This window comes from Cavia porcellus, unplaced genomic scaffold (assembly GCF_034190915.1).
Source record: "Cavia porcellus strain 051 isolate PalLab524CR breed Dunkin Hartley unplaced genomic scaffold, mCavPor4.1 scaffold_12, whole genome shotgun sequence".
Taxonomy (NCBI): Eukaryota; Metazoa; Chordata; class Mammalia; order Rodentia; family Caviidae; genus Cavia; species Cavia porcellus.
This window is the reverse complement of record NW_026947495.1, coordinates 27396321-27412055: the sequence shown is the minus strand read 5'-3', so window position 1 is coordinate 27412055 and position 15735 is coordinate 27396321. Positions and strand designations below refer to the sequence as shown.

Below are 15735 nucleotides of genomic sequence, written 5' to 3'. Positions count from 1 at the left end.
TTAAGACCATAAATGTTAAGTGAACTTCTGTTATTTATATGCCACCATGTGTTTTTATTAAAAGAGCCTAAATGGGCTGAGAAGCTGTTATGACTTGAATGTTTCTTTCATCTCCAAAAATTTATGTGTTGGAAACAACCCCTAAGCAATAGTGTTGGGAAGAGGGGCTAAGAGAAAGTTTCGGATGTGAATGAACTAATGCCACAGTACAGGGTTGGTTTGCTTTTTTAGCATGTGAAGACACCACATCCCTCCTCTGAAGCATGCAGCAGAGAGGTACTATATCAAAATGAAAGAATGAACCTAACAGAGCCTTGATCTTGGACTTCTTCCGGAACTGTTGGAAAACAAATTTCTGTTCTTCATAAATAAGACAGCCTCAGGTTTTCTATTATAGCAGCACAAAATGAACTAACACAAACATAGATGTACAGATCCGTATCTGTGGTGGACAATCAATCTGCAGTCTTGGCCCACCCACTCCAACTCTGGCTTTATATGTTACCTAGATTCACAGCAGATTTTTCTTATCTTCCATAAGCATGACCTTTTTAGCAGGATTAACATCAACTCCTCTGTAGAACAGACCTATTTGCATCAATAATTGGTTGCTGTTTTCTTTCTCCCATAAATTTGTTGTAGACTAAATTGGTCTACTTATCTATTCCTATTTATAGAAAATCCCATTTAGTATATGTCTAAAACCCCAGAAAACTTAAATAAACAGAATTTATAGACTCATTCAATGGTAATTGATTTTCTTAGTGGTTTGGGGAATATTCCAAGTTCCTAAAGGAACTCTAAATTATCAAAGTAAGATTAACGTACATTCAATGAAGTCTCCAGATTTTTTCCTACTCTAATATGATTAATTTAACAAATGCTTGAATTAGCTCATACTGTATATACTGTATACACAGTATAATATTCAGCATAATGGGGAAAACCCAAATATACAATCTGGGATCTTAAAACCATTACTGTATTCATAAGAAAAGAAAAGTCAGAAGATAAATTAAGTTGCAACATAACAATATTTATACTAATACCTCATACTAAAGGACATATTTTTCTCTCTCTTCTAATATGTCATAGAAAACAAGGTCATGAATCATGTTTCTCAAAGGAAAAACATTATGAATTATAATCAGAAGCTGTTTTACTAATGAGGGACTTGGAATTAAGGTTATGCACACACACACACACACACACACACACACACACACACTTGATAACACTTCAGAAAACAAACAAAATGGGCAAAAAAAAAAAAACCCTAGTAGTCATTTAACATAATCTAAGTGTCCCCAAAAAGAAATAATAATAATGTAGAAATCATATGGTGGGATCCAAGGTACTCAAATGTGCACACAGCACAAAAATAAAACTATAATGTCAACTCTAATGTGTTGTAAATTTTACCTAATGCCAGCTCTGATAAACACAAGTATATCATTAACCATAGTTTTGCTTGACTTGGTGGATTTGAAAAGGTACTTGGGGATGATTTTAATGTCCTAAGTCTCTCTTAAAAATCAGCTGATACATTCTTTTTCTTCAGTTAATTCTCCCTGCAGAGTGTCTGGGTACTCAGAATTCTTCCCTAACCTCAGAGTTGATGTAAAGGCACAGAGCAGGTGTTTAATAAACGTCTACTTCTGATGGTTGGAGTAATGTTATTACTTTTTTATCTTTTAAAAGAAATGACTTAGCATTTCTCTACTTCAATTTCTGCATCTCTTGAACTTTCTCAGTGACAGTTTCATACCAAATAAAAAAGACAAGGAAAAAATAAATCTGGAATAAAGCTAGAGTCTGTATGCAAGTATGTAAAAAGTTTAATTGGGAAACTCTAGCAGCAATTATTAAGTAATGGATAGAAGGCTTTTAAAATTATTATTATAAGTCATCAAAATATTTCTCACATAACCAAAAAGCCCCTAGCTCACCTTGTCTTTTTTGTGAATTGCTGAGCACAATATTCACAAATTTGTGGTGACGGCTATGAAAAGTAGGTTCTACTTGTGAACTAGGGAATAAGGGGGTAGGTTTCCAGGCCATTTCAGTAAGACTCCATGAGCAAGATACAGCGACAGACAAGAGTGGCACCAAAGCTTACAATGAGTCACAGGAAGAATATGTTCCAAGTTCAAGTACAACTACCCTAAAAGATCTGAAGAAGGAGACTATAGTAGAAATTGTTATTAAGCTAAGAATGAAACTTCAGAGTGTAAGATTTTGAAAGCTAGTGTAGATGATACAGACCGAAGGACATATTCTGAGCAGGAAAACCAGAAAAGAAAGATTAATCAGGCAACATGAGGAGGCTGCAAGCAAAGAAATGTGGAACTATTCAAAGGGAATAGCAGGTGCCTTCAGAATCATGATTTCAATGGCAATGCTGTCTACTGGAATATTCCACCAGCACACCCTTTCTTCTCTCCACACTGTATCAATAAAGATCAGTTGCTCAGAAGGGCATCTGTGTGTAGGTTCATGTTCATATTTATGCATAGTTTTATATTTTTGCCCTTTTTGCTTCAAAGTCCTCTAAAAGAGGGACACGTCTCTCTTGTACCTAGCAAAATATCTGTATATTTTTAATAATCTCAACTAAATTTCCCTTTTCTTTCCCATGCCTTGCTGTAAAGCCAATATACCAGTTTTGGGCTATTCTTTTGTTTGGCAGAATATCCTACAGTTCAATCTTTTTCAGTTTACTCATAGTTCAAATTTACCCATTTCCTTGTCTCAATCCTCAGTAGTATTTTGGCTGCTTTAGAAGAGGGAATCAAAATGGTAAGACCATGGGGACTTTGCCAATCCAATCTTGGCTCCTCTAATATACTAAGATTCTTCTTTTAATCATCATAATAAACAGAGACTGGAAAAAGTCCATTGGGTTTGACAAGTAGGAAGCAATTTGTGACTTTGGCAAGAACTAGTTCAGCTGGATCAGTGGAAGCAAACTCCAGATTGGATGATTTGAAGTGTGAGAGTGAAGTGGAGACACCAGGAAAATTGTATGAGTTTCAGAAGCTAGAATTTGAAAAGAAATCAAGAGAGGAGTAGTAACTGTAAGGGAAAGACTCAGAAAGAGATTCCTTGGACTCACTTTCACTGTGCATAAACTTCTGACATACATTCTAAATAGCATTAATATCCACTGTTCCATTTATCTCCTCTTTGGACTAGCTCTTGATTATAATTTATTTAAATCCAAGAAAATACATAATCTTACTGGGTGGTATAGATTTCTCCCACCTTGTAAACTGGTTAAATCTTTGGAACAGTATATATTTGTTTTCCTTTTGTCCCTTCCAATCAATCTCATTTGTTGCTTCCAGCCAGATATTTCTAAATACATCCAATTCCAAGAACTAGGAGTTCTTTTTCTCTTTAAGTTGAATTATTTGGTTCACTTCTCCATTTCTCACCATGAATTCACATTCAACCAGACATACTTTTACTCTTAGTGTGTGTGTGTGTGTGTGTGTGTGTGTGTGTATGTGTGTGTGTGCGCGTACATGTGTGTGTGAATATGTATATGTCTAAATTTACATCAGCCAATTTTCATTTCCTAAGGTTTCACAGCATATATTATTTCATACTATTTTGAGCAATTAAGCTTTCAGTTGGGACTGAATGAAAACTTCGCTATTTCAGGTGCTTTTATCTTGCAGGAATTACCAAATGTCTATGCTTGCCAACCTTATTGCCAGATCAGTGTATAATTCTGCCTCTGGGTACATTTCCTTGACACATGCCAGGACAAAATTGTTTACCTTGGATTATAAGGATTTAGGTCTCACTTTATTTAGACTGTGAGCATCATGAGATTTCAAAACATAGAGTTTGAGAATGTTATCAAGTTTTATGCAGACCAGTAAATCAAGGATAAACCATTCTGCTTGCATTGCCAGGCTGTAGAGAATTGCTGTTACTGTTGATTTTAATGAATCTTAAAGAGATTTCTTAAGCAAACAACTGAAAACATAATATGCAGTAAGATTTTATAGTACAGAGAGTATCAATAGCCAGTCTTAAAGAATAGCATATATAGCCCAAAATCAGAAATTATGTTGGGAAACTTGTAACAAAAACAAACAAGCAAACAGATTGCCCAATTCTTTCAGTCCCATGCTGGACCTATTCATCTATAAAAATCTCATAGATGCAATTTTCCTCACAGAAATAACCTTATTTGTCTTACTATTTACATGCAAATTCTGTGAAAATTTCTTAAGTGCATGGCCAATTTACACAGACTGCAATATAATATATGCAACATAATATATGACAGTATAAGCGAGCAATACAAAATCACTGGCTACATTCTCCTGGAGGAACTCAAGAAGAGGAATTTAATCTATCAGGGCACATTAAACTCTTTCCAAGCTAGAGGAGCAGCTTGTGATGATCTGTGGTCCCCACTGCTCTTATCTACTTTTGTAATCAGCTCAAATAGCCAAACTAATAATGCAACAGGCTCTCTACACTTAATGGGATGTCCAAAGACAGCTTTAGCATAGAAGGTTACACATGTTACTTACTAATGTTTTAGCTGATTCCATTTGCTCAGAAATATTACATGACTGTCCTGGTTGTTTAGTGCTATATTCTTTAACAGATTTTGGGAGCCCCATGCAGGAATACATGGACACTTAATTTTTCTGTGGTGGAAATGGTACTCACACTCATAGGCCCTTCACACAACTTTAGCTTACTTCATGCTCCACCTCCCATACAAATAATTCTGACGATTACTTACTGTGCCTGGATAATAAAGTTCTTCATCTTCTGAATAAAAAATGAAATACACACATAGAAAACACCTAAATTCCTATAAGTGAACACAATATTTTTCTAACGCAACTGAACAGTTAGAAATCACCAAATTGGATTATCAGAGCTGACCTAGTCAGAGGAACAGAAAAAGTTTTACAACTAGATTTTAATCATCCTTATTTTTAAAAACATAAATTTTACATAAATGCCCCATTATAAATCTGGTACTATATTTTAATTGACATCCATAAATAAAATTAATGAATCTCTTTCAAGTAATAAGGATATAAGTAAAAGAAGGGTGCATTGTCTGTTCTTAATAAATTTATAATTATTAAAAGAATAACTTAATAATTATTAAAAGAAATACATATAATCTTGTGATTTGTTTTTCTTTTTAAGGGAACAGAATGCAAATGTCCATCCCCTACTTAGAAAGTAGATTTTTGTAACTGTTCTGATACCTTACATTTGCTTTCATTTACTCTGTACCACGGGCACAGCAGATGCCTCATAAGAAATCTCTGAAAGTTTACAAACACATCTTGCACTTTACAACATTGTGTTTTACTATACGAAAAATGCATATTTTTTTTAAAAAGTGGAACCTAAAAGAAGTGCTTCACTGGGAATATATTGTCTATAAGCATTGTTTTAATTCTATTAATTTTGTAATTCAAATGAAACATCTAATAATCATGCACATAATATTAGATGATTTTTGGAGTCTGTCTCCACAAAGAAATTCTTCCTTCTGAAGTTTGGAGTTTTTCTGACAGAAGTCTTGTTCTTATTACACTTCCTTTAATAAGCAACTGAAATTGGACTTAAACCATCTATGTAATCCACTGCCCCACTGAAGAAGATTTACGATTATTAAAATGTTTCACACTATTATGTGTTTCAAGGTATAGGATATGCTCATAAAAGAAACACAGAACTTTTTTATGTGTTCCACACAATGAAATACATGTCACATTCTGTTTTTTCAATTGAAGCATGTCACACCCCAGAGGGCTAGTTGCTGTCAGAAATTCAACTTGAGAAAAGCCCTTCAGATCACTGAAAAGAATGAATTCTGCTAGGAAATGAATCAATCCCACCAATTACTACATTTTGATCAGAAATATCACCTTTATCATTTCTGGCTGTAGTAATCATAAGGACATAGTAACAGGGGCTGAGAAATATGTACCATGTGTAAATTAGAAAAATTGGTTAAGCTCAATGCTAAGGTTAATGTTTTTCCTTCCCCTAATCTCTGGAGATAAGCAGGTCCTAAGCTATGCACATTTCACATGTGATAGGCTACACATATAATCTAGCAAACCCAGAAAAACAAAAGAACAAAAAAATTCAAGGACAAAAGAAATGGAGACTTTAAATGGAAATGGAAAGGAGAAGGGCAAGGTGATTGGGTGATTTGGTGATGTGCATGCTTATTTGTCAAGTGGAAACAAGCCATATGTGCTCCATCTTTACCAATGAAAGGCATATGGAATTCAGGTTGTTACAGATGAGATGCAAAATAATCTTCCTTTTTTACAGATTTTGAAAGTAAATATGTTCGAGTTAAGTTTGGAAGTGTTTTAGAGTTTTTCATACTGGTATCATCTAAGAACAAACTTTATAGACAGATGAATGGCCTCACCTATGCAAAGACTGACAGGATATGCATTACAAGGAAACCCAGCAGTCACTAACTAGGCTGGCAGAGTAGAATGGTTAATAATGCAGTTCTAGGTGTATCAAACATAGTGAACACCAGCCACATGGGGTTACTGAGCACTAGAAATGTGGCTAGTCTGAACAAAAATATGCTTGTAAAAGTAAAATACAGACTAGATTTTAAACCTTAATACTAGTACATCAAAGATCTAAAGCATCAGATTAATAACTTTTTAATAATCAACTCTTGTTAAAATGAAAAATTCCAGACACATAGATTTAACAAAATACATTACTAAAATTAATTTTAATTTTTTTCCTTCTTTAATGTGGCTACTAGAAAATGTAAAGGTGAATTGAGAACTATATTTGTGCTTGTCTTCTATTTCTGGTAAGCAGGCACTGCTCTTCTGGATGTAGAATTTGACCTCAAACAAACTACTTGCTGTTATGGCACCCATAAAATGGGATGACTACTACCTCAAATAATAATACACTCAGTCTCACAAGCTTTTTCGAGACGATTTCAAGCATTAACATATGAAGAGCAATGTCTGGCACATAGAACATGCTCATTACATCCTCAGTGCATGTGCCCTTTCTGCAGACTATCCAGACATGCACTTGTTAATCCTCTGCTTGAATGGCCCCAAAGATGAGGAACTTGCATTTCTTTGAGACAGCCTATCACATTTCTGATCACAGCTCTGAATGTGAAAAAGTTCGTTCCTAGAATGAGGCAAAATCTCTTTACAACTTCAACTCCTCTGTGCTTCTTTATATATGATTTCTGCTAGAGGCAAAGAAAGAAACTGGGCATATTCCAACACTATATGTCTACAGAAATTGTTAGGAGATATTGGTATTAGAAATGGGTTTATTATAGAGTCCCATAGAATTTCATGTCAAAAAATCATCATGCTGAACCAGCAAAATATTTTAAGATAATTTCAAAAATATGATTTCTCTTAGATGCTTAACCAAAGAACAGTCCTTCTTTTCTCATTGAAGCTGTCACCTTTGACTACAGATTCCTGTTGGATACACAACCAGGTAGAGAACATACATGGGAACCTCTTGACCAGAGCCCCCAACCAAATCTCAGAAGTGGCCAGGGCTACTGCCAGTCCACTCTCACATCTGAAAACTGACTAACCCTTTTCTTACTTTTTGTGTTCATTTCAAAGCTAACACTTTGCACAGTTGATACAACAGTTCTTTCTTGATGACATAGCATTAATAAAAAGCAGTAAAGTGGGGATTTTCTCATTCTGGATTTCCTGAATCTTCCAATGATCCCTTGGGATGCTAACATTTTAAAATATAAATATATCAAACCCTTTACAACTCTAAGATACAATCTTCACTCAGGAAGTCTGTGCCAAATCAAAACGCAGCCTTTTTCCGTATTTCTAAATAACATTTTTACCTCTAGGAAGCAGTGATTCAGCAATACTTCTGCTATCAGGCACCTCCATTTTCACTGGAGGCTCTGACAGCTGGTAAGTATGTAAGTATATATGCTCTTGCATTTTGAAGAAATTCTTTTGGAAGTTAAGACTAAAATTGTTACCAAAATTTCAGGCTCTAGAACAGCCTAGTAAATCAAAAGCAAATGGCACTTGCAGTGCAACAGACTTGGATACAAATTATGGCTCTGTGGCTTTCCAGTTCCATTAACTGTAGACAAGATATCAAAGGTCCCTCCGCTTCTGTTTCCTACTATGAAAAAAATGGGACTAAATAACAATACCCACTTTGTAAAATTTTTATGAGCATGAGACACAGCAATTTCAGTGCACTTAGCCTGGTATGTAGCATGTTGCGCTCATCTGTAACTGGAAGCCACTCTTATTCCCTACTTGGATAGTGTGAGGCCTCCCCTTACATATGATCAAATGGCTATTGTTAACTAAGTCCTGCTCACTCTCTATCATAATCTACTCTCCAACATTTTCCATATTCTCTTACAGAGTGTCCTTTTTCCACTCAAAGCCTTTACCATCAGAACTCTACATGTAGATGCTAATAAGGAAACAGATTCAATCAAACATTACAATTAGAATTTACCACCTGAGTTGTTCAGACAGAAAGAGCTTGTGAACTAGCATAATCAGAAAAAATTCAGTGAAAGTATAATTAAAACCGGATCTTGACTAATAGATAGAATTTTTATAACTAAGAAGAGAAAGGAGAAGAAAAAAGCATTTGCAACCACTTTAAAAGGTATAGTGAGTCTACACATAGAATGACTTGAAATCAGGCACAAAGAAAGAAGGCCGAGGTAAGAAACCAATGGCTGACATGAGACAAGTCAATACAGCATCTAAATACTATTTTTTCTGTTCAAGATGCATAATACAGCTAGGGTGGTGGTGCATACCTATAATCTCAGCTCTGTAAGAGGCTGAGACAAGAGGAATCCAGACTCAAGCCCTATCTTAGCCATTTAGCAAATTAAAGATATCCTGTCTCAGAACAGAAAGAAAGAAAGAAAAGAAAAGAAAGAAAGAAGGAAGGAAGGAAGGAAGGAAGGAAGGAAGGAAGGAAGGAAAAAAAGAAAGAAAGAAAGAAAGAAAGAAAGTGCACATGTAGCTAAGTGCAAGACCCTAGGTTCAATCATCAGTACAGAAAAAATACTGATAATATGTGTTTTTCAGAGCCCACCTAGCAGTCAGCGTTTGAGTTTTGTATTTTGCTATTTACCACAAGAGATCCAGGGAAAGCATCAAAGAATTTTCCTTAAAGAATCTTCAGAGTCATCAACATCTCTTCCCTTTCTGTGACTGGCTGGAAGATATTCTAGTTCACAGAATGGATCAATTCAGATAAAGGAAAGCCCCATCAACAATGCTTAATCACATAAATTAATGAAAGTTAGTATGAAATAAATAGAGTTAACTCCAAAGACTATATACAAAGGAAATGGAAACAACAATTACTTCTCCCCTAAGAGGAAAAAAAACCCTTTTGAATTACTTTAAATACATATTTTTGATTAAGTGGTCTCAGTTGTTCCGAAGGTTGTGGGTAATCATTAAAATGATTAAGTGGTCTCAGACAGTTCTGGGGCAAAAGATTTACTGTTATGGCATGTGAACATGATAAGAAATTTGGCTTGACCCCTAAGAACATTATTATTTTATGTTTTATATTTTAGTACTGTTTTATATTTTCTAAGCAAACAAATGAACTCAAAAGGAAAGTGGCTTTATATTAATTTATTACTCAGCTGAAAAGGGTTTTGATATGTTTTTGCTCTGTTAAATAATGCAATATAGGAAACAATGTTTGAGTCATTTTAATAGGTATAAACATTGGACAGACAGAAAACACTAAAATGTAAACATAAACAGATTTCAATTCAACTAGGTATAATGCCAAGAGCTGCATTTATTCCTGTTGGGAATAAACTATCAGAAAATTCTGGCAATAGTACTGCAGCGGGACTTAAAGCATCCTTGCTATAGCAGGTCGAATCCTCTTAATGTTTCTAACAAGATAAGATCTGAGGGGTGTTAAAAAGTTGCCTGTAGGACACCTCAGATGCCCTAGTTAGTAGGCTCTCTGGAGGTTCAAACAGTATCCATTTACCTAATAGTACAGAAAAATTTCAATATTTTTATATCTAATAAAACACTATCAATGTATATGCACCAAATCATCCAGAATATGTCTAACATAAGCACAAAATGTAGAAATCAATAGAGGAGAGCCCAGAAGCAAACTCTGCAAGAGATTAGTGCAAGCCTCAGTCTTCCTATAATTAAAATCCTCCATTTATGCATACTACAGGGTATGGCTTTTAAAATAGCCAAATGAAGGAACCCAAAATTAAAATATGCTTTACTACAAAATTATAGTCTAAGACCAAAAGCAATTGTGCCTAACTGCTGTGAAGTTTAGAGCTTTTCTCAATACTGTGATTCTTCCAGAAGTAATGAACTGTTCCCTAATACAGAGCACTGCACAAATCTGCAGCCAACCCTCATGCAGGCAAGTAGAACACAGTAACCAGCTTCTTCCCAGTCACAACATTAAATAATTGTTTGTACATTCGTGACTTAGGATTCTGTTTTTAGCTACATCATATTTAAGTACAAGTGGTTCATAATTAAAATATGCCTAGAGAGGTAAAATCAAACAAGCACTGTGGCACTTGCTGCAAAATAACTGAATTCCATAACGATAGTCTTTTTCTGTGCAGGACACATTTTCACACTTTCATGGATCCCTACATCTAGGTCAACATCTAATCTTTTTTTCTAAGAGGGCCTTTTTAAATAAAACTTCAAAATATTCTACAGATTTCCATATCACAGCAAAGACTTGTACTTTTAAAATCCCATTAATTTCAAAAAAATGCCTAATGACTGAAAGCTAATACACACTTTATGATGCTTTACAATACACTGTATTGTATTTATCACAACAGCATACTCACATTCTTAAAATGCAGTAGTCTGCCTATGTGCCAGATGACTTGATTGTTTTGCTTACAAACCAAGCTTCCTTTAAACTCCCGACTTGGGTAATAAGTGAGCCTTCAACAGCAGTGAAACTATTCTATAGCACCTCTAGAGTTGGTTTCAGAATTTCACTGAATGATATGAAGTAACTGGCTTTCCCTAATATCTTATTTTCCACTTCAAGTGGAATGCTTGATCTAGCAGCTACAGAATGCTCATTATAAAATTAAAAGTAGACTATAAATTACACAAATAAGTATGTAGACATATTTCGTGTAGCTGGCCTGCTCCAGGAATCATACTCAAAAGGAGTACCATCCTAGGAACTAAAAGACTAGAATTCCTATTTCCTCTCAGCAGAGGTGCATAAGAGCTACCCATGCAACAATACTTAGTTCTTATTTCTTAATTTCATCAATAGCCCCTGTTTGCTATTATGAATAACAATGCGTGAGTGAGAACCATCCATCTTATTCATGGGATTTCCTACTGAAAGCATCAGCAAAATAATCTCTATGGAGAAATTTTGTAGAGTGAATAAAATGTATATCATCTTGAAGCACCAATACCAATATCAATGATTTCAGATGTTTTAAACCGTGGATCAAATTCACAGTAGTAAATTTCTAGAATTAAAAGTGGAATTTAAAATTCTCCTGCTTTCACAGGTTTAACACAGTAATTATCACTTAGATATTAACCCTAACAACTTTAGATTGAAGACCTGTGGTATATTTAGGGAGGTTAAGAGTGTTAAAGTGATTACAGTTGCTTGTTTTAGACTTCTGTACTGGGAAATGTCTTCTTCTGAAAAAGGTACAGCACTTATGTGCAATCTATACTCAGAAATCCAAAAAGATACCTAAGGAGTATGGTGTAGTTTCTGATAGCATAATACCCTATTGTTATCAAAAATGCATCCTTTACATCTCACCTGAGAGCATCTCAGAAGCTTTGGTGTTAATAATGTTCTTTTTTTCACCAAGTAGTATACTTATCCCTTACTTAGAATTCTTTAATCTGTTTATCTTAGTCATGTATTTAATACTGTATATAATGCCATTCATCATTTTCACTGTAAATTCAATAGGATCAGTCAAGCATTCCTCATTCTATTGTATCAATGTTCTATTTTCATGACTAATCTTTACAAAGTGTGCAGTACAACAAAACTGAAGTTTTGGCAAGATTGTTTTTCTGTGAAGCAATCATATGACTCCAGCTTCAAACTTTGAAGTTTAATTAAAAATGAGTTGCATGCATTAGAATTTGTCTTGTTTGGACATTCCTCTTCTATTAATTTAATTCCTATCGTTTCATTGTGCTTCTTTAGTCCCTGGTTTAAAGACAAACTTTTTAAAATAAATATTAATGAATTGTTTCAAAATTGAATCCAAAGCAAGTAGACAAAATCTTTAATAGTTTTTCTGATGTACATTTCATTAGTAACATTTTATTTCTTCTTTACTGTCTCTTAAAACACACACTCACCAGAGAACAGAAAGGTACAAGTTATGAATTTATTAATCTCTCCCCAAAAGTCGAGCCTGTATTTGTATAGATTTTATGATCTGTAATTATTTTCTAACAGTGTTTCTGGTTTTTAACATTTCGATTCTTTAATGGGCAACAACTTTGATGAAAGGGAAAATAAAAAAATCGTAAAGATCATTTTTAAGTACTGATTTAAATATAAGTAAGCTCATTGTGTTATGAACTCTCAAAAGAGACTTTCAAAGTCCACCAACAATAGGCATCCATTCCTGGAGTACACATCCTCAAACCTTTAATGCAAATTAAGTATCCAATCAGCAGAACTCTGAATGCTTTGTAGGTGTGTAGGTCTTCTGAGTCTGTCTGTCCCACTGTGCAAAACTATACCATATTTTTTACATGAGATTACAACAATTACATTCATAAAGTCTTTAGAAGTAGGTAATTATACCGTAATAGGGTCTAGATAATTATCTCATAATTCTTTTTCACTTAAATACACAAAAAGGGTTTACAGCCTGGCACAGCGGTACACAGCAGTCCTGTTTCCAATATGCTGGCAGGCTGAAGCAGGAGGATTGTATGAACACAGCATAGAGATTTTAATGAGATCTTGTCTCAAAACAAAACAAAACTCTTGAAAAAAGGCTGGGAATACAGCTCAGTGTGAAGATCCTAAATTCAATGCCAAGTACTTACACACAAAGTTTCTAATCCTCAATTTCCAGCAGGTGGGAGGTCTCTCTCTCTCTCTCTCTCTCTCTCTCTCTCTCTCTCTCTCTCTCTCTCTCTCCCCCTCTCCATGGGAGGGGCATGGGAAGAAAGGGAGACAGAGACAGAGACAGACAGACAGATTGACAGAGAGCCAGGAAAAGAGGAAGCTAGTTCCAGGGAATCTACTCAGTTGTTTCATTTCCCAACTGAAAACACAAAACTGATCACATTAAGTTGTAAAGGCGGGCTCCTATTATTAATGGAATTGAGGTTTAAAACAGAAGTGCTTCAAAGTGAAGCCTCTCCACAGAGACTTTATGGGGGTTATTTTAACACAAAAATATAAGCATTCGCTCACCATCAAATAGGTTGTTTGACTGGATTACTACAAGGCTCTCAAGCCTTAAGCAACAAATGAATATAGTCAAGAAAACAAAAAGGCTTACTTGGAGTTTACCTAACAAATTGATTGCCTTGACACTCCAAGGGGTGTCCCCCTAACATCCTAAGAGTGCCTGTCTAGAGGAAACTCTAGATACACCACACACACCACCACCACCACTCTCGCCTGGCTTCAGGGATTTTCATTTTCACAAGAGCACTCACAGGTGTACTGAGAAACAGCAGGTTATGCGACTCCTTCCCCTAGACTGTCATTTACAGGAGCCCCAAGACACCTGAAGTTGGGAAAATACAGGCAATCACCAGACCACCCTGCAACAAAGTGCCAGTAACCCTTTTGTCTTCCACAGACTGTGCCAAAATCTTTGTCCAACTCCACCTTGACTGTACAAAATTAAATCAAAAGAGCTCTTCAGGAATGTTCAGGTCACATAAAGTTATTTTTTCCTTCTATTTCAAAGGAGAACTAGAAAACACTTAATGCCCTGCCACATGCCTCACACTCCAAGATTTGCAACTTCAAGACACAAAATATGCGGACACTGAAGCTCAGAGGCTTTATTTCAGTATTCAAATAACTTTAACACTGTGGAAGGGTGACAGGTGTAAGAGGAAAGGTGATAGGTGCTGTTTTAGAAAATACCCTCGTCCTCCTTGCGCTCACTGGCGCCCTGTTCCGTTTCCTCTTGATACACAATGTGACACACCATGACCCTCGCTGGGTCCCACTCTCCTCAGCACACCTCTCATCCCCTGCAGGGACAGTGGAAATCTAAACTGTTGCTGCACTCTCCCGACAACCCACCGATAAATCAGAGGAAGCCACAAAACTTCTCAGCTATCCTCCGAGGGCCCTGAAAACCCACACGCAGATTTCGAAGTCAGAGCAACCGAAAGGGAATCCTCGGTCAACCTGTTCCCAAAGCCCACGAACTCCCCGCCATCCGACCTCCGACACCCCGCGCAAGACGGGAAACCGATTCCTTCCCTCTGCACCCTTAAAGCAAGCTGGATGTGGCGATCCCACCGCCAGTCCTTTCGCCTGAGGTCGTTGCCCAAGTCGCGCGTGGGGTGTCCCGGCCCGCCCAGCTGGCTGGAGGGTCCCCGCGCTCGCCCGGGGTGGCCGACCCTTCCTGAGTGCATCCCCAGGCGCAGGCTCTGAGAAGCTCTGCTTCCAAGTTCCTGGCTGCGAAGGGAGAAAGGCAAGGGAGGCTGGCCGGCGAGAAGGGAGCGAAGTCCGCGCCCCGGGCGCAGCTCAGCGCCAGCCGCCACCTCGCGCCCCGCCGCCCGGCCGGGGGCCCCCGGAACGCCCAGCTCCGCTCGGGGCGCAGCGCGGCAGCACTCACCCGCCTCGCCCGAGCCGCAGCCGCAGCTTCTGGCAACCGCCGAGCCCCGAGCTTCCCGAGTGCAAGAAAGATGGTGGTGTCTGTCGGGAGACCACCCATTCCAGCGTCTGGCAACCCGGCGGCGACTCTGGCTCCTCAGCACTGAAGGAGGAGGAAGAAGAGGAGGAAGGAACGGCGCAGTCGGACGCCATCTGCTGTACACCTCTGCGCAGCCATTGGCTGCCTGGTGCGTCCCCCGGAGCCGCGGGGCGCCGGCCGCGGGGAGCCACCTTGCGCCTCGCCTTCCCCTGCAGCTGCTCCCGCAGCCGCTCCCCCTGCGTCCTCCTCCAGCCGGCACACCAACCCGCCGCTCCGCTCAGCCCGCGCCCCCCGGCGAGCAGCTACGGGGCACTGGCCTCAGCCTGGGCCCCCGGAAACTGTTTCCCGCAACTTTACAGCTTCGGGGTGCGGTGCGGGCTGGGTGAGGGAGTCGCCCCAGCTGGGTTCAGCCTGGGTTGCCCAATCCGCTGAATGCTGCGGAGAAGTGCCAGCGCTCTGCGCCCCGCAGCACTAGGAAATGATGGGAGAAAAAGAGTGGCTCTTAGTCCCTATTTGTAAACCGCCCCCCAACACTCATAAATGCATTCAACACTCAAACCCACATCAAAACGCACACACTCATTGAGCCATCCCGCACGGTAGGATGACCCAGTGTTCCTCTGCAGTCCCCAGACACAGAAGGCTTCAGTGATACTGGGAAAGACAAAGAAGATCCTAGCAGGGTAAGTAGGAGACAGAGTAAACAGGAAACACTGGGTTTGAGTCTGGAGAAACCCCCGGGACTGAGTCCGCACCTGCCTGGACATCCCCTGTTG

At 38.1% G+C, this 15735-nt stretch overlaps 1 protein-coding gene across 1 annotated transcript in view; it reads right to left on the bottom strand.

The window, feature by feature from the left end:
- The window catches only part of Thsd7b (thrombospondin type 1 domain containing 7B), an 823364-nt gene extending 807939 nt beyond the window's left edge, over positions 1-15425 (bottom strand). The window contains exon 1 of the mRNA XM_063259013.1: positions 14882-15425. The gene's annotated coding sequence lies outside the window, so the exon portion shown is untranslated. The remainder of the gene's footprint in view (positions 1-14881) is intronic.
- Positions 15426-15735: the final 310 nt, after the last annotated feature.